This window comes from Bactrocera dorsalis, chromosome 1, assembly GCF_023373825.1.
Source record: "Bactrocera dorsalis isolate Fly_Bdor chromosome 1, ASM2337382v1, whole genome shotgun sequence".
NCBI classification, from domain to species: domain Eukaryota; kingdom Metazoa; phylum Arthropoda; class Insecta; order Diptera; family Tephritidae; genus Bactrocera; species Bactrocera dorsalis.
Window position 1 is genome coordinate 80,237,093 of NC_064303.1, and position 19,963 is coordinate 80,257,055.

General features: G+C 35.3%; 1 protein-coding gene across 1 annotated transcript in view; it reads right to left on the reverse strand.

Moving 5' to 3' along the window:
• The window catches only part of LOC105223592 (protein dachsous), a 243,140-nt gene extending 223,698 nt beyond the window's left edge, over positions 1–19,442 (reverse strand). Inside the window, exon 1 of the mRNA XM_011201347.4 lies at positions 18,666–19,442. The gene's annotated coding sequence lies outside the window, so the exon portion shown is untranslated. The remainder of the gene's footprint in view (positions 1–18,665) is intronic.
• Between the last annotated feature and the right edge of the window lie 521 nt (positions 19,443–19,963).

Sequence of the window (19,963 nt, forward strand, 5' to 3'; positions counted from 1 at the left end):
CTCTTTCAAATACCGTTTTTATTACTGTAAAATCTACTAATTGCCAAAGTTGTAATTGTCGTTATTTATTTAGCTAAACAAGTAAATATTTACACAAAAACACAAGCACACACACTTACCAAGCATATTCATATATATGCATACGAGTATAGTAATAAGTCAAACGCCAAGCGTGTGCACTTGCGCCGCTATTGCGCATGCTAAACTCTTGTGAACACTTATTTAGTCGCAAATATGTAAATTTTGTCAGCCGAGTTGTGCAGACATAAACAATAATTAATAGTGGTATTTGCATTTGTATTCATAACGAGTAGCGCGATTTTAATTATATGCGCTCGGTAGTATGGTGGTGGACAGTGGAACAATTCCAATCAAAACGAAACGAAAATTTATTTTAAGAAAAAATTCTGAAGCTTGCCAAAGAGTTTTAACTAGTTGTTCACAATTTATCAAAGTTGATAGGAAAGTGCTTTCATGAAGTTATTAAGTTTTTTTTCATACTAAGTAGTAGTACTTTATAAATCAGTGTCTCTTGGCTATGAAAATATTACTATTTTTTGTTTAAATATGTTTTATTTGCAACCTATTTTTTTTTTTAAATAATAAGTAAATTAGATTAAAAATCAGAATCTTACTTATATTGTTGATATCCAATGTTATCAATAATAATGTACAATATACATTTCATATATTCTTATTTCAAGCGCTTATATTGACAAATTTAATAATGCATTTTAATGTAATTTAATATTTACTACTTATTTCCTGGAAATCTGAAACATGTTTACTTCTCAGCCTAGTAATTTCATTACGGTCATCTAATAACATTATTGCCAAAGGGTTCTCATGATTCTGTGTAAATATGAATTTAGCACATCATATTTACACAGTTTAATAAAAGGCATATTAAAATCCGAATGTATGCCTTTATTCGTTATGAACCAAGTGGCGTTTGTAATTAATCTTAAAGTTTTTGATTTGATTCTTTCAAAATTTTAAATATTTGAAGTACTGGCAGTTCCCCAAACCTGCAAACCGTTGGTTCATATAGCTTTTAGTTAGGCGTTATACAATAGCAATTTACTTTCAAGATGTAACGGCGTCTTATGTCCCAGTAGCCAATATATGTAGTTGTTTAGTTTTTATTTTTGGCACATGCAAGTGCTGATTTCATGTCAACCGTTTGTCCAAGTGCATACCGAAGCATTTAACGCTATCACTTTAGGTATTGTATTTCCATTTAAAAGCAAGAAAGAGCTATCGCCTCGTCCTAATATAAAAAAACATGCATAAATTTATTCATGTTTACTTTCATTTTCCAGCAACTTAACCAAGTCTGTACCTTGTTCAATTCTTCTTGCAACAAATTGGTTGCTTCAATTGGAGTCTGGCTTGACGACAATACAGCAAAGTCATCAGCATAAATAGCAATTAATACATTTTCATTTACAGGTAAGTCAGAGTTAAAAATGGTGTGAAGTACAGGACCAAGAACACTACCCTGCGGTACTACAGCATTCATGTATCTTATGTTAGTAGGACTTAAGGATTGGATATACCAGAGAGGAGAATATGTTTTTTAATTTAAATAGTGCCATGGTGCCAAACTCTATTGAATGCTTTCTGAAACCCCAAAAATGCTTCTGAACCGTATTCTTTACGTTCTAAGGAACCAGAAATGTAGTACCTACACGTTGGCATTGGTTGGGTGTACCGTGATAACGGCGAAACCCAAACTGATGTTCGTATATCACCTTATTTTCTTTCAGTATTGGCAAAAGGCAAAAATATTTTGGAAAATAAAGACAACAAACTGATTGGCCTATGTGAAGTGATTTCGTTCTCGGCTTTACCTGGTTTGAGCACCATAACAATTTCAGCACACTTCCACTGAGTAGGGAATTGGTTAAGGCGTAATATTGAACCATAATATACAAAAAATATATTTTAAGGAGAATCAAAACGAAGGAGTATAATTTTTTTGGATTTTGTCAACTTTTACTATCTTTATATGTGGATGATATTCCGAATTATGCAGAATCAATTCAAAATCTGGATTAAAAAAACTCTTTCGCTTGCCGCCTGAATTCATCTGGCTTATAATAATTTTTCATTACATACCAACTATGAAAATTCTATAAAGCCATACTTAAAAAGCCGAATATCTCGAGAAATATTAATGATAGCGGTTTTGACCTCGAATCTTTTTTGTAGCAAATAAAATCTCCTGCAAGTTTGTCATGCACGTTTTTTCTATAGCCGAAAATAGCGAATTTCGTTGGAAAGTCAGGTGTAGAGCCCCGTACTACCTCGCCGGTGTAAGTTTCGACTTTGTCGCAATGGGCACTTTTGTAGAATGTTCAATTCTGAGAAATATGTGTCTAAGGTCAAAGCGATGCCATAAAATGCCTCTGAGCTATAGAAATTTAAAAATAAAAATGTCGTGTATTTTCAATGGAAAATTTTTACGTGCCTTGGAACAGTCCTTAATATTAATATTAAAGGCTTAAATTTTCAGGGATTTTTTTAATAGATAAAAAATAAAAAAGAAAACAAAATATTTCGGAATCTAATTTTAAGCGTTGAGAAAATTAGCAGCTTACAAACTTAACTTTGATGCTTTTAAGCGTTTTAAAGTCGTTTGGCCTCTTAATTGCTCAATTATTTAGTTAATTGTATTTCTTTGTTGAACAGTACTACATTAATTGAAAAAATTATTTGCATCTCGCCACTGTGCGATTAAGCTAAATGCAGTGCAGCCTCATTTTAGCAAACATATGTATAATAATCCACCTTTCATGAAACAACGCCATACTTACTGTCATCTACCGTTCACCAATGACACCAAACCAATTGACAGCAGCGCACAATTAGTGCCACAGACTACACCAGCGTTTCAACCAAATGCCTTACATGCGCTACTGTAAACAGACAGTCAGTCTAATATTTAGTCATTCGTCTTGTTTGCCAGCGCCATCACTCGACATCAGTCTCCATCACTTGCACTTGCGAACACATGCCGACAACTAACTAGCTAATTACGACAAAATATTCGCATACAAAGTGTTTAATTACGCATAAATAATAGAAATTGTATGGCAACCACCGTATACAGTGCAACAACAACGACAGCAACCTATGACGCTCATTTCTATGCAGCGCTCGTGTCGGTAATGTGCAAATAAAATATTGTAAGTAATTGCAACATGCCACATTAGAAATATGAATGTACATATATATGTAAGCTCTTAATTGCGACAATAAAATTACAAAGCATAAGAGGAAGCTTAATGTCAAGTGAACACGCATTAATCAAAAAGTTCGTTGCTTAAGTCTTTGGTCTCCGAAGATTCATACCTCCTACTTGCAGCAAGTTCAATATGCATTGAATACGTTGTTTTACCATTTTTGGTGAAAACAACTGCAATTCACTTTCATTGCAAGCATTTGCTTAAATTTTTTTTTTAAAATGTGTGAATGCTTGAAGAAACTAAGCTTGTTTGTGCATGCAAGCTTAGCACCGTATTAAGATGATTAACACATGCGTTACGTTCTAGTTCTTCGCGCCGGATTACCTAGACACGGATTCTTAAAGTGAAGTCATATACATATATATACCTACTACATGAAATATGTACATTAGTATATAAGTATATCTTCTTATGTATGTGTCTTCATACCCGCAACACCGCAACTGAATATTTTCCACTTTGCTGCAATCGAAAGCGCAAGTATTAAGAGCGTGTGTGAGCTACTAGAAAGAACTGTAGCATTAAGTAACGCTTCAATTGTGCTAAGCGTATGAGTACATGTGTTATAAGTATATCTTTTTAACGTATTTAGCACTCTTAGTACTAAAATGAAAGTGTAAAATAAAAAGATCGGCGCAAATCGCGTGTTAATAGCAGATTTTTGTGGTAAAAGTTTGGGGAAATTTAACGCATAGTTAAACACCAACACGTTGTTGGAATAGACTCGTATTTACTACAAATGCATATATATAAGTTTATATCTGAACATTATGAATTAGACACTAAGCATCTGAATTGACTTGAGAGACGAAGAACGCTCCGTTGGATTAAAAAGTATGAAGATCAGAAACTTGGAGCACTGCTGGCTGAAGATTACTGCCAACCACAAAAAGAGCTCGCAGAATCTTTGAGAGAGGCTCAAATATAAGTCTCAAAAAGTTGAAAAGCAGACGGGAACATTCAAAGTAAAAGAAATTGAAGCCAAGAGAATTCGAAAGACGATTATGTTTGTCAGAAATGAGGTTTGAACGCTAGAAAAAAGTCGTTTTTACATCGAATTGGGTCTGGTGATGAAAAGTGTTCATTATAATATAACCGAGCGATTACCGTAAGAGGAAACGTGACAAGGATCGGCCTCATGTTCCAAGACCAGTTAAAAACTATTTTGAAAATGGGGAAATAAGGAAAATGAGAACTTGCCTTTCTGACTACCATTTGTTTCGGAAGATGCAGAACGCCCTCTCTAGAATACGTTTACATCAGTACAGGGTGCTTACCCTGATAGCTCTTTTGAGATGAAATCCACAAATTGTCCGAAAGATGGGAAATGTTATAGCAACACACTGAATAATACTACTGTACATGTTTTTCTTAAATAAATTTTCAGTTTGTGAAAAACTGTACGAATATCGTCGTAGACCCAATATATTTTTTTTAGTACACAAGATATTATTTTTAGTTGAAAGCTTGCAAAAAACTTGTTTGTGACTATTTCAATTTTAGAAACCACTGCGGCGATTTTAGGAATTATTTTGAGCAGATAGCAACCTGATGATTTTTGGTTTTAAGTAAAGATGATAGGAAAAATTTTAAAAATTAAAAGCAACCTATTTAGAAAGTTGAAGTGAGTTTTAAGTTATATTAGAAAAAAATACCCAATTTATCAAGTTTTTGTACTTGAAGGTATAGTAACAAAGATAACCATTTAAACAATATATATTGAAGATTAGGAAAGAAATAATGAAAGTATTAAAAAAATATTAATTAGTTAGTTTTTGTTGTACAAAAAGATTATTACCGCTGTCATTCGGTTTCAAACTTTTTCATCACATACGAGTATGAAACAATAAACGATGAGAATGTTGCTTGTATCAACGCTTTCGCCCGTCAAACTCAACCTACGCAAACTGCCGTCTCCACCAGCGGCCAAATCGGTTGACAAATGCAGCCAACAAACTGCCAGAACAATACTTAACGCAGAAAATTTGCCTGGAATGACAGACATTAATAAGCGTGTTACTTTCTGCACCACAAAATGAAGTGGCAACGCAGGCATTCCAAGCCAGAAGACACATTCACTCAGCCGCTGAACGCACCAACAAGTGAAGCAGTCATCAACCAGTCAACGGAAGAAACATCCACACGCACCACACATATAACGATGTGTTACTCTTATCACTTGCAACAACGACAAAAATGTAAATGTGTTCAATGTGGCAAGTTGCCAGAAAACCAGAAACAAAGTCACTGTCAATTAAACGCAACCAACAACAAAAACAATAGTAAAAGCAATAACAGTCTGGCGACAGCGACAGTGATGGCAAATAGTGCACACACATACATGCATACCGCGCACATACACAGTATAGACGTGTGCGCACTCACACTATGTAAATGTAGCGGCGAATTCAGCCGACTGCACAGTAGCGAACGCAGAAGCTGCCAAACGGGTTTTTCGCACAGCGTTATATTTGAAGCAAAAACAAGAATCAACTAATTATTTTGAAGGAAAATGAAACACCAACACCGTTGACGCTGACCACGTGAAATGGTAAGGCATTAGCGCTATTTGCCACAACGGCAAGCGTCGGCAACAGACACTTTTGGGTGTCAACACATTGGCTAATTATTTTTATCAATTATTTTGACAGTAAAATGTCAACGTCGACGAAGCTGACATCACATATGAGTGTTGTTGCTGTGCAAATATGCTTGTGTACGAATATTCTGATATCTCTGATATGAAAATTCCATTATATGTATGTATATATTTTATATATCTCCGTATATATATGTATATATATGTATATGTGTATTCATATTATTAATTTTCATATCGTTTTGCTAAATTACATTTTAATTGGTTTCCTTTCTTCTTGCTGCTTTTTTGTTTTAGTTTGCTTTGTTCATCTATCATAGTCGCCGCAGCGACGAATTGTGTATTCGTTTTACATTCGAAAATGTCGAAAAGCGGCAATCAATTAAAAATAGATTTAAGCTGTGTGAAAAAGCTCGATTCTAGGCATTTTTTTCCAAACAGGAAATATAGACATGACTTTATTACGTGTAGAACTTCGTTCTTCGTAGACGGATATGTTTAATTAATATATGTACACTGATACATATTTATATTTGTTACAAAATTATCAAAAGTTATATAATATTCAAAAAACTTGCCCTAAGTAAATTAGTTTTACTAAAAAATTATATTTTTCTTATAAAATAATAAGCCAGTTAATAAATTTTATTAGCAACATTTCAAAAATTTATTTAACAGTATCTACTCAAACACATTGCTGTAAATAATTAACTTAACACCTAAACTACGATGCTGTCTGAATGGGTTAGACCATTTTGTGCTTCAGTCACAGGTTGCGCTATATATATGCGTTTAAGCAAAGAAGGTAGTTCAATAATAATTCACAAGTGAACCTTAAACAGAAAGAAATAAAGGCTGATATGGCAACAAACTCAGAAAGTATTTAACGGAGATCTTTAGCAAAACAATTATTTGGTTTAAGACATCAGAGGGTTCACATTGTCCCATTGACCCCTACTGTTTTGATGATATTACGTACTCGGCAATTCAATATGAAGTTACAGTCATTGATTATACTGTCAAAAAATATCGCATTTATACCAAAGAATCGGGAAATATTTAAATTTTCGCATAATTTCTACAGATACCCTAGTCATAGTCATAAGTCGTTGATCTACATTATTTCTAATAAATTGGGCGAAATAAGTATGCCCATCCATCGCAGTACAGTGCCGTTAATCTTGGCTTTCAAACTATTGAGGATTCTTCTTATTGCCATTATATTGGAACTACTAAAACCGGTTTGGGTGCTATCGACATCTCTATCGATAAAATCTGGACCGAATTCAATAATAAGAGTGCAGGAAAGCCATTGTGTTACCTTCAGTAATGGATGTTTTAATTAATTGCGGTCCGATTGGCATCCATTTGAACAAATAATATTAAGATATTCCTTTCTTCCTTTAACAAATGAATTGTATGTTATTGTTATTAGTCGCCTTAATCAATCGACCTATCAATATATAGTACGTTTCTTAGATTTAAGAGGTATGAAAAGACTACTCCAGCGAGATCTTTACTAAGTGACCGGCTAAAAGGACATTCAAGTCAAACACCGATATTTTATATCTTTGGAATCAGCTGATAAAGATTCCAGCTTCGAAGTCTAGCCGAGAACTACCAGGTGGTCTATAAATACCTGTAAAAGGGTTTCGTGTTGTTTATGCCGTTACTTAGGCGTAATGAAATGAAAATGTAATTTCATAGACAAAAGTGTATTTCCACAAATGTTTACTCTCAACAAAATATACTTATATGTATATTTTAAATAGATACATACTATATATGCAAAACGTTTCACGCAGCAGCGAACCACTAGACACCAACGTACGCTTTGCCGCTAAGAGTTAAGAGGAAACTGGCCGTCAACGACGTTCATACAATGATAAAACAGGAAAGCCGCTATAGTTAGATATCTCAAATACAAAAATCGTCTTTTAATAATCTTAATTAGTTCAATTTCTGCGCGTCATAATTGCGATGTCTGTCATATCGCAGACTTGAAGTTGCGGTTGTTGCTGTTGTTATTGTCGGTCGTAGCCTCACATAGAATGGCAAGTGGAGCAGAAAACCAGCAAAAGAATCGAATTGATGACTGCTAAACAAAAGCCAATCCCAGTTGGCCAACACTGCTGCAAGGAGGCAATGAAAGGCCGCGGCAACACCGACTGACAGCGCGCTCATATCTTATCACTTTTGTGGCTTGCAACAGTGAAGCAAGTTGCTAAACACAAAGCTGAACGGAGGATGTGTGTGCCTATGTATATTCTTATGGTAAATGACAAGTGAACGTTACACGACAACCGCAACACTTCGTATGTTCAGTTAAGAGATGTTAACGGCGTTGACGTTGACGCGAAGCGCAACAACATCCTTCAGACATATTCAAAGAGAAAAACTAAACTTAAGGAAAAATATTTTAAATCATCTTATGCTTCGGATATAAAAAAATAAAATATAGAAATCCAAAAGAATATATATGTAAGTATATACCACATACACATATATGTAATCTAATTCATCTTAATCTATTTGATTTAAATTTTCTTTGAATAAAAAGTCTAAAAACTGGCCTCTATTTCACAATTTATTTTGGGAGTAAGAAAAAAAATCAAAACTTATCTTTTTGTGCATAAAAGGGGTATATAATATATAGTGGCACAAAACGGCGGCTATTGAATTAATCTACGAAAACAGTTTTTGCAAGAAAAAAAAAATTGGGATCTTAATCTGCATAAGATTTGATAGTAAAGTGCGTATTTTATTCTTCCTCACAACATGACAGACTAGTAAAGAATGTGAGATTTTTTATTGAAAAAATGAGTAGTAAATCGTTTGCGAGAACCATCGCGTTCAATGTTTACGTGCTGAGTGCAACTGAGCTGAACTCTTCGCCAAAACAGCGGATTAGACAAGGAAACCGAAAATACGATTCTATATTACTAATTGAGTAATATTTTTGAAACACTGAAGTGTACTTTAAGCAAAGAAAAGACATCTAAATTTTCTTATGGTGGCATAACTTCGTATAACAGGGTATTGAACTTTACTTAAAAGAGTCACAAGCCCAAGTTTTAAGGTCGACTTTGGCAACCAAGACGAGAGACCAAGAATATAGTATCCCTTGAGCCAGTCCAAAAAAATAAATATTGACAATAACAAAATGAAAATGCTATTAAGGTGGCTGTGAAAGAAATGTTTGTGCCACTCATAAATTAGTTCAAAAAAAGTTCATAAAAATTAAAGTCAAATTTGTACTATTTTTCCATGAACTTTTCTAATGCCCTAGCTTAAGTGCAAAATGGGCATAATTTAAACACAATTATCAATTTAAGCGATGAAAATATATGTATAAATATCGCAAAACTTGTTAGTAAAAAGTATAAAATCGTATAAGATGGCCTCGTTGCAGCGCAGTTGGAGGTGGAGGGTTTCGAAGCAATCCAATTAAATTATATTTAAGTTAAAAATACACACTAACAACTGCAAATAATTAGTTCAATATAATTAAAACCTGTGAAATATTAGCAAATGAAACAAAGCAAAAATGTGTGGAAATCCAAATTGAAAATGAGGGAAAGCAATAGAGCTGAACGGCAACTAGATGGAGTTGCCAAAACAATGGTTAGCCCCATAAGGCTGTAGCCGGTACACAAATGGTTATATTTTGCACTAAGTTGTGTCGAAATCTATGCATACATACACAAATGCACGCATGCGCATGCGTATGAATTCGTGTAATTTGCGCACGCCGCATGTTGCACGTTGCACGCTGCATGCGTGTGGTCTACGACACCAAAAAAGCCCACACCACTGCCTGCCTATAACCATTGACGAATTGGAAGCGCACGCAGTCGCGGCAAGGCGCCAGTGCGGAAGAGATTGCACCGATCTTAAGTCGTGCGTGCGCCATCAGTTGCTACATTGAGCATGCAACATTGATAATCTGCGGCGGCACACTCGCAAACACACATCCCTATATAGTCACTCACTCACATCTATATGTTCGTTTGCTGCGTTTGTATTTAAGCGTAAATGCAGTGTGTAATTTTTGTTATTTGTTAATCTTAATGGCCGCGTAGAAAAGTTGCATTGCCTCGAAGATTGTCGGCTGCACTGCCGACTGCACTCCTCTACGCTAGGTGGCAATTTAAATGACATTAGGCGCATTCAACAGACCAAACAATGAGTTTAATGTACAAACATAGAGCACAATTTACAGCTCAGGCTGCATTAAGAACGAGAAACCCGCTAGGAAATGTACACGACTGTGATAAATACCCGGTGCAGTATGGTAATGAAATGAGAGATGAAGACGTATCTCTGATTTTCAGGTTAGAAATCGAAGGTGATATTAGCGCTGTATGTATAAATAATTTCCCGTAAAACTACATTTTCCAGATTGAAGAGCTAAGCACCATCAGAGCAATTAAGTTCAAAGTCGAAATGCAGAGAAACTACTCTCTACTCAGATAATTTGGTGGCGTTAACAAAATCGGCATCATTGAAATCGGGGTAGAAAATATTTAAAAATTGATGAGTTCATAAAGTTCGATTCTAATTAAACCGCAATTGTGGCTTAACACTTGTGAGTACCTTCTCTTTTTCAACAACACCTGGAACTGAACTAAAATTTGGGATAGAAGAAGAGCCAATCATCTGAAAAATTTAGAAGAATAGTTGCTGAGCTCATTGGTTTCGCATGTCTGAGATTCAGGCTCCTAATGCTAACGAATCAGTCGTGATCAAATATTCCTTGATATAATGAAGAGAGTAATCGATTGATAATTTTAATTTGTTGAATATTGTAAATAAACCCAGTGTGTGGTCAAGTTTGGACCAAAGCAGTTTATAAAGTTATACAAATCAAAACCACTCAAGAACCATAGTTTCCGCGGCAATATTCTAGGGGATTCAGGTCCTTTCAACACTTCAGTACCATAAAAGGCCGCCTACTTCTGGTACCAATTTCACAGAACACTTCCGAGTAAATATTACTAGATTTATTTCAAACACGAGATGATCTTAGATGATAACACTTCCCTTCTCCCCTTTTCTAACTAATTTCCCACCACAAACTCTCACTATGGTACTCCATAGGGATCCATAAGAAAAGCAGTATCTGATTTTAATGTATTTTCTTAATTAATAAGATAAACTCCATGTATTAAACTGGGAAAAATCCCCACCGCAAAGCAATCGTAATATTTATAATTTTTATGATCATTCCAAAAATATTTCACGCAAGCTAAGGCAAAGCCCCAAATGGGATTCTGAATTTAAGAAAATAAAACAAAAATGCGTAAAAATATAATTTACACACACTAACGCATAAACTTGTTATGTCGTTGTTGTATGTATGTGTGTTTGTATTATGTAATCGTACATTGTTTTATGATTACTATGCTTTTGTTATGCTCCGCATTAGCTACTTAAAATGCGTTAACCACTATAATTTCTATGCTTTAATGGCCGTCGGAGAATGGGCGAGCGAATTCGTTTGCGCTTGCGGAGGTAGCAGTCGTTGTTTTTGTGGACCGTTGGGAAGCCGCTTTGCTAATGTCAAGTGTTAATTAAAAGTAATAAAAGTTAGTGTTTCTTTGGACACATGGCGGAGCCATAAATACACGGTTACCCATTCTTGGTTCACGCTAGAAAGTGGTTCGTAGAATTTACCAAGCGACTTAGAAAATGTTGATAGTTTCGTCGGCTTTTAAAGTTTTTTTTATATTTTTTATTATTACGAGAGTGATATACTATAAGAACAAGATTTGAACATTTTGGCAATTTTTGTTGCTTGCGTGTGGCATTCTTTTGTCTTTTAATTGATTCTCAGCTTTTTATGATTCCAAGTAGCTTATAAAAAATGTAAGCTCATTCGAAAGATCTGAAAATAGTCTTATTGCAACCAAATTATATATATATGTGTTTCAAAGCTAACAATTATCTGTTCCATAAGTGAGTAATACGTTACAATAGATATTATTTTGTGAAATAATTTTTTAAACATGTGTAAAAAAATTGAGAAACCCATCTCAATAAAGTGTGTCAGTTAGTTCAGTATTATATTTAGTAAAATGCCAAAATTTTTTGAAATAAGCGTTAACATGCGAAAACTGATTTTTTCTGATCTTATAAATGAAATGGGGTAATGCAAAAAATATTCTGGAAGCTAGACCACAATCTAAACAGTGATAAAAAATTACAGGAAAAATGGTGGACCAGAGAACGCGCCAAGATCGGACCGCGTCAGGGCAACCACTGCTCGAGAAGAGAGTAAACTATTCAGAGAGTGAATGAATACCCGGTTTTCAGTCCGATTTATTCAGCGGAGACTTTCGATCTATGTTTTAGAATGAACAATTCAACGGAGAATCTCAGAAGATGGTTATTCCAGCCTCTACAGAATCAAACAGCCTTGTACTAGCCAAAAGAACTTGAAGGTACAATTGGAATTAGCCAGAAAGTATTATCAAATGCCGTCAATAATTTAGAAAAAAATAATTTGGAGTGTTGAGAATAAATTTAAAACGTTCGGCGAAATAGTTATGGGAGGCTCCAAAGTGAGAGCATCCAAAGTGCCATAAAGTTTCGGGGTGTACATTTTTTCATTTAAGGATGTTTTAGCCACAATGATCTTTCATATTTGATAACGACCAAAGGCAAAATGAAATGGACTTACAAGATAATTTATAATTATTTACAACTTTGAGCTAATTTTAGTACTTGATTTTTTCATATGTTTGACAGAGTGCTGGATATTTCTTCCATCTTCTTAGACTTTCAAAAAGATAATTCTGATTCCTTATCGTCAAATTAAGCTTTCGCTTTGTTTTTTTTTTTTTAAATTATAAAGTAAATATAATATTTCGTCTCATGTAAATACTGTTTTCCAGAAGTTTTGGAACGTTTTTCAAATCGAGGGGACTCATACAAATTAAATTTTTACATCTCTAAAGAAAATATAGTCGTTTTTGTATATTAATTGAGATTTTAATTCATAAGTGGGGGGTTTTCGGTATTTCAAAAGCAATGAAGGTATGTTTTGCGAAATCTGATAGAGATTTTCAGTGTCAAAAGAGCAGTGTGCTAAAAGCATTTAGATAAATTGAATTCATTCATCTTAACTACGCCAAGATCCACCAAGTTTTTATCTTTGAACGCTAACGCAACTTCGCAGGATTTTCTGGACTTATTTGTAAACAAAGCACGCGGTTGGAATTCTTGATAAGTCTCAAGAAACTAAGCGCCAACAAAGGACGTAAACTTCGCTTCAGCCATTCATGGCCAAAATGCATCACTGTAACACACACTCCAAAGACAATTTTACTAGCAGCAAATAGCAAAAGCCTTAAAACCGACAATTCTCAAGAAAACGCATTTGGTAGCAACATTGCGGCACTCACGTCACGATTACACGATTAGATTTTCCAATAACAAAATATTTCAAAAAATACAACATCGTTATATTACATACTTTACCCATACCCATGCATATATATTGTATATAAACGCATACATATAAGCGCTTGTAGCTGTCGATTAAAATAGCCGAAAAATCATACAATCAATTCCATGAATTGCATAAAAATACAATGCACGAATTTTCCTGCCTTTCACATGTAGCTGCAACTGCAACAATGCACGCACACACATACAAGCCCACAGGTTTCTATTTCTCTACGTGTAGAGGTGAGCGCAATTGTTGATCTGTTCGCCACATTCATTCACCTCCAAACACGCTCAAATCTTTCAGTCCACGATGCACTCCTTTGTCGTTTCTAGATTTTTTTAGTTTTCCTTTCCACCTTTTTGTAGTTTCATTAAATGTGCGGCAAAGCGTGTGAGGGTGAAGGATTCCTTTTCGGCTGATGTACTCGCGCACACGAAAATAAATCACAATCCACGCACGCATAACTATGCGCTCTGTTCTACAATCACACATGAACACACACACATATAGCACGCAAATACAGCAACATATCTAATACCATTGTAAGTAGTTTGGGAAATCTGTTTCCTATCGTGCGCTTCACCTTGCTTTATGACCTGTACGTGTCCGCTTACAACGATTTCGTAATATAGTACACAAATATTTTACGCATTTTATTGGAACTGCACTGAAACGCGGGTTGCCACTTTGACAGACAGGTATGAAAATATTCCTAATAAATCATTTTTCTACACGAAAGTATGTATGCACTATACTTGTATCTGTATAATAATGGTTGAGTAGAAAATTCTCAGGTTGTGCCTCAATGCTTGTTATATTGTTGTTGCTTTAAAAAAATGTTCCATAAAATATTTCATTGAAACTTATATAACAGTTGAAAGCAATTTTTATGTATGTATTGTCCTAATTTGATTAAAAAAAATTTTTAACCTAACCCTCTTCTCACCGAAGAATTTTTTGAGTTACATAAGTACAATAGAAAAGGGATTTTCTCCGTACCGTAATTATAATAAAATACCAATATAAGAGCAAGATCGATATCTCAAAAACTGCTACTCAATTGAATCAGCTCCATGACCATTTATATATATTTTCTAAGGTCTTAAACTTATTTTTTAGCCATTACTTGCTGAATGAACCGCTGACATTTCAATTTAACTCTTTTTCTAAAAAGATTTCTTTAACTTCTAATTAATAATGTTAATATCCTTGCGAATTTTACTGCCAGTACGTGTATGATTACTTTTGGGTATCTTATCGACACGTTTTCATTCACGGCCCAAACTTTCCAAATCTCAAGTTTTTTTTATCCAATTTGTTAATTCAGTGTAATTAAAACAAGATATTTCCACACAACTTATGATAAAATACCATAAATATTAAACAAAATTCTTCGGAGAAACCGTTTCGGTAGCTTTTCGGTAAATTCATGAATTTCATCAAGATACTTTAATTTTGATTCATATCATCGCTTGGACGTACGGTCGAAATTACGGACAGACAGTCAGACTGACACTCCATATTCAAGTCATCCTGACCTTCTCTATATATTTGACTATCTTCAGCTGTTGCAAGCAACGGTAAGGTGACCAAACTGTTATACTCAATGCCAATAAGTTGCAGAGTATACAAACAGAGACAGGTGTAATATTTCTCTTTATTGAGATCAAACCAGTTGGGAGCCTCGTCTTGAAAACTATGTAAATTGTAAAATCGCCGTTTGACATGGAAATGGCACATAGAGTATAGATAGTATAAGTCGAAAGGATTCCAATGCTGAATTCTTTAAATATATGTAAAAACTTATTTTTAATTTTATATTTTTCTTTTCATAGTCATCATTCACTTAGCGATTGATTGATTTTAAATTCGAACAGTATTTTCGAACCAAGAAAATCTATAGACAGTCTTCCTGGTATCTTAGGTCGTATATTTTATTGTTATACCGGGTTTTCCAATAAGGATGATATAATTTCGAAGTACCGTTTTTAATATGTCATGATCTGTTATTTTTTTTATCATATTCAGTAATGTTTACAACCTCATCATGAAAAGAAATAGGCAAGAACAACACTTATCTGTTCGTATTTCTTTCGAAGTGAAGCTGGTGGCATCGCTAATGTCAATTGAGAGCGGTGTAGATCGGTGATAGCCATTTTTCGTGACCGCAATGGTATAAGTTGGTCTTGACAACATCTGGTTCCAACAAGTCAGGGCTACGTGCCACGCAGCACGTGCAACAGCCGAATTATTGCGAGAAAAGTTTGGAGATTCGATTATTTCAAGAAATTGTGACATAAATGTCCTAAAGTAAGTTGTTATTTAACACCATTAGACTACTTCTTGTGAGATTATTGAAATAATTGGTCTTTAGTAATAAGCAGGACTCTTCCCAAGCTTTAGAAGTCAATATTAAACGTGTTTTTTTTTTAAGAAATCGTAGTAGACTTATTGGGAAACACTAAGGTTTTTTTGGTTTTATCTTAAGGAAACTCCGCGCTAATGGACGCCTATGTACATAGATTCTCTGACAATTTAAAATGTTTGCCAGCAATATCCAGCTTTTCGATTTTGAGAACTGATATTGAAATTTCGACTTATGAAATAACTTTTATGAATTTCGATGGGATATTTCTTTTTTGTTGCGAATTTTCTTTAACGGACCGCGGTCGTGTTTATGGCATTGGTCCTACATTATGTTTTCTAATTAAAAAGGTAACTTGAACAAGTAAGAAAGGGGATAGTTCGCGTGCAACCAAACATTTTATATTCTAGCAATTTGCAAGAATCAAAGCCAGGCAAATACTTTGAGGAGTAAGTCCAATCATCTAAAATAAAGGCAGCCGGATATATGGGACAAGACAAGCTCAAATCTATCTATTTTAAGCACAAAGGTACACTGTTATGTGTAAAAAATTCTCTCTTATTTTTATTCGGATAACTCACATATTGGTCGATATATGCGGTACAAAGTCACCCTGAAGTTCGAAAATCTTAAGTACATACAATATATGGGGGCTAAGAGAAATAATGGTCCCATTCAACCCATTTATGATATACAAATATAGTATTATAAGGAAAGGATCCCTTAATTATCCCTTAATGTCAGTTATATATTGTAAAGCACACATTGCCCGTCATTTTCAAACTCAAAACTCAACTATAGGTACCGGGATCTAAATATTCGATACCAAGGAGCGTGAACAGTTTTTATTGCATTTCAACAGTTTATGGTTATAAGGTGGCAGCACTAGAGACTTTATTCGTTTTTAGTTTTATCCTGTTATATTAATTGCTTCTTGATTTGTTTATTGGAAACTGAATGAATCAAGTGGAAATTAAAATTGTTCTTTCTAGTAAGTAGGCGTGGTTGGGGTCCAATTTTGTCCATTTTTACAATGTGACCTAAGAATGTAAGAAGAATGTCACGTACTAAATTTTTTCGAAATCGGTTGGTCGGGTCCCGAGATATGGTACTTCACCAAAATATAGACGGTGCGACGTCCATCGTTCAATTTTCACACCAGCTCCCATAAAGCTCTGTCATACTATTTCGGTGGTAAAATTTAATTTTTCTGGCGTATTTAGTTATTGATTTATCGCCCTTTTAGTAGTTTTTAACAGTACCGTTATTTGGGGAGTGAGCGCGATTATCTTCCGACTTCATCCATTTTCACACTGTCGGTAGTTCTTATGAGATTTGTACTCAGCATATTTGATTGTTACAGCTTAAATGGTTTAACAGACATGTACATTAAACTTGTTAGAGGGCGGGACCGCGCCTACTTTTTCAAAATTTTTTCGCCCATAGATGCACCTTACTACTGCGATCTTCTGTGCCAAACTACAGCTTTATATCTTAATTTTGTGCTTAATTGTGGCACTTTATATATTTTTAATAACGATTTGTGGGCGAGCCAGTGGCCCGATTATGCTCATCTACGAACTCGAAAGTTTGCTTTTACTATGGAACTTGCATACCGAATTTCATCAAGATATGTCAATTTTAACTCAAATTACAGCTTCTACGGACGGACAGACGCACAGTCAACCAAATTTTAACTTTTCTCGTCATCTTGATCATTTATATCTACATAACCCTATATCTATCTCCATGAGATTTAGATGATAAGTGCAACCGTTAGGTGAACAAAACCATAATACTCTAACAACTGGTTGCAAAAGTATAAAAATTTAAAATAATTTCCAACTCAGGTTTGACGCCGGAGTCTTTTGTTTAACCCAATTTGAACTGGGTAGGCTGTCCAACTAATATTTAATGTGAAATAGCTAGAATTGAAAAAGTGTTTAAATTATACAGAAACTTTGCGAAAATTATTCAGTCGAAAAAAGCTCTAACTACGCAAGAACTTTATTTGAATTTCTGACAAAAGCACAACACGAGCTTGATATGTTTTTTCAGCTCACCTAGAAGGGAATTTAAATTGCCTTTCTCTGTTACACTTTTCCATGGAAAACACGTCAGGTTCGTGGCTAAAGTCTTTTGTTTAAAGAAGCACTGAGAAGCACTGCTTGTTTTAATGGGATTTAATAGATTTGATGTCAAAAAATATATTTTTAGTGCTTTTGTTTTTCGAACGCTTTTCTGAAACAAATCACCTGTTTACACCAAACCCACTACATACACATGCACTTCAACGGAATCAACGCAGCAGATAATTTTTAACATTATTGTTTATGTGTTCGATTGAAAAACCGTTTTCCTGCACACATGCTCGCATGTATGTATGTGAGTTAAGCGAGAAAACTAAAATTATTTCAATAGGAGGTTAGCCATAATTGCATTGCTGCTGCATTTACTGCATTTGCTGCCGCCAAACAACAAAAACAACAACACACAAACAAATAATCAAACTCGCTAGAGAGCCACCACCAACGGCAAAAGCAACAGCAACAGCCGCAGCCGTAGCAGCGGCAGCAGCGACAGTGGCAGTTGGAGCGCAAAGAACCCGTTTGACTTGTTGAAAAATATTTCTTTTCACTTTGTTTAATTTTTCACTTTTTGTTTTTTGATTTTCTATTTTTTTAGTTTGTGTTTCCTCACTTATTGTGTTATTGTATATTGTATTTGTTTGTTGTTTTATTTACGTTTTGCTGCTTTTCAACTGCACACACGTTTCAGGCGATAACGGCAGCGGCAGCATGCGGTCGACGCAACCGCCAACTGCGCGCATGTGGTGCCTTCGCCTGGCCAATACGAGTATACACAATATTCCATATGGAAAATCGCACAGAGTTTTGCACATTGTCGTAGTTGTTGTTTGCTTGAAAATTTCCTACGCTTACTTATTTATAACAAATACAAAATAGACTTCGTTGCTGAAACAACTCGAATGCTTACTTTTCCCAATTGTCGCTGGCGTGTATTCCTTTTTGTCACCAGATTCGTCGTTGGTATTCCAGTGGAATTAGCGGGGTTTGTGGCACCTTGCCTTCACACTTGCGCACGTAACACTTGCCAAAGATTAGTTGATTCGCAAATGCCACTTGTTACTTTTAGAGAATAGCATACACAAAAGGCACAAAATTGCCAGCAACAACTTTTTCCTTGCAATTTGTTATATTTATCTAACACTCAGCACTTTTGCTGACTTTATGCACACATATACATATATTTTCAGCTACACCAGGAACACAAGTAAAGTAAATATTTCGAGCTTCTCACAACCGCAACTCGATGTTGCAGAGATTTATAGCGATATCTCGCATTTGCACAAACTTCCTTTGCTTTTTTAAATGAAAAATTGTGACTCAATATATTTTTATTTGTCACTACAAAGCACTACGCGCCGTTCGATTGGACAATTAATGAATTTCCTTCATTTTCCAATCGATTATCGTGTTGTGTTGTGGACCGCGCGTTTTCGTTAATCAATGGAACTCACTTTTCTCATATATTTGCCATATGTTGCAACTTATATTTGTCGGTTGCAGTATGCATATGCATTTCCAATTAACAAAACAATTTTACTGCACTAAACTTAGGCACATTTGTACATATATTGTATGTAGGTAGTTGGATTTTATACCGAAAAAACGCGCTACGCTACACAAAAACCGTCCGCACACGAGCAACGTTCACTGATTTTACAACGAAAACACACGAAGAACTGAAGTGGAGTTTTTCTTTTCTACCTGAGCATACCATACCGGGGCAAAATGCTGCGAGCAAGTGTGGTGGCATTCAACAACACGCCAAACAAAGGTGAGCGCCAACGCTGACGCTGACAGCGCGACCAACAACTAGTCAAAGAGCAAAAGCAGGCAACAACAGCAACGGTGAGGCAGCAACCTGAACGGCGCAGCATAAATGTTGGCGAGCAGGGCTCAGCATAAACATAGGACCAATTCACCACAGCGCATTGCTCACCGCGAGCAGCCAACGATCAAGTGGAATGGCCAAAATGGTAAATACAAACACGAAACCGACTATGAGCCGTGCAGAAGGCTCCGAAGCCAAACAACCGGTGTAGCACGCTGGTGAATACACGTGCGCTTGTGTGTGTTTATTGTTGCTGCTGCTGCTCTTTGTCAACATAATGTAAATGTAGTTGGGAGCCGATCATTGAGAATGGCAAAAGAAGTTGGCTGCCAGAGTGTAACCTGTGACCGTTGGCGCAGCAAATCCAAGCTCAGCGG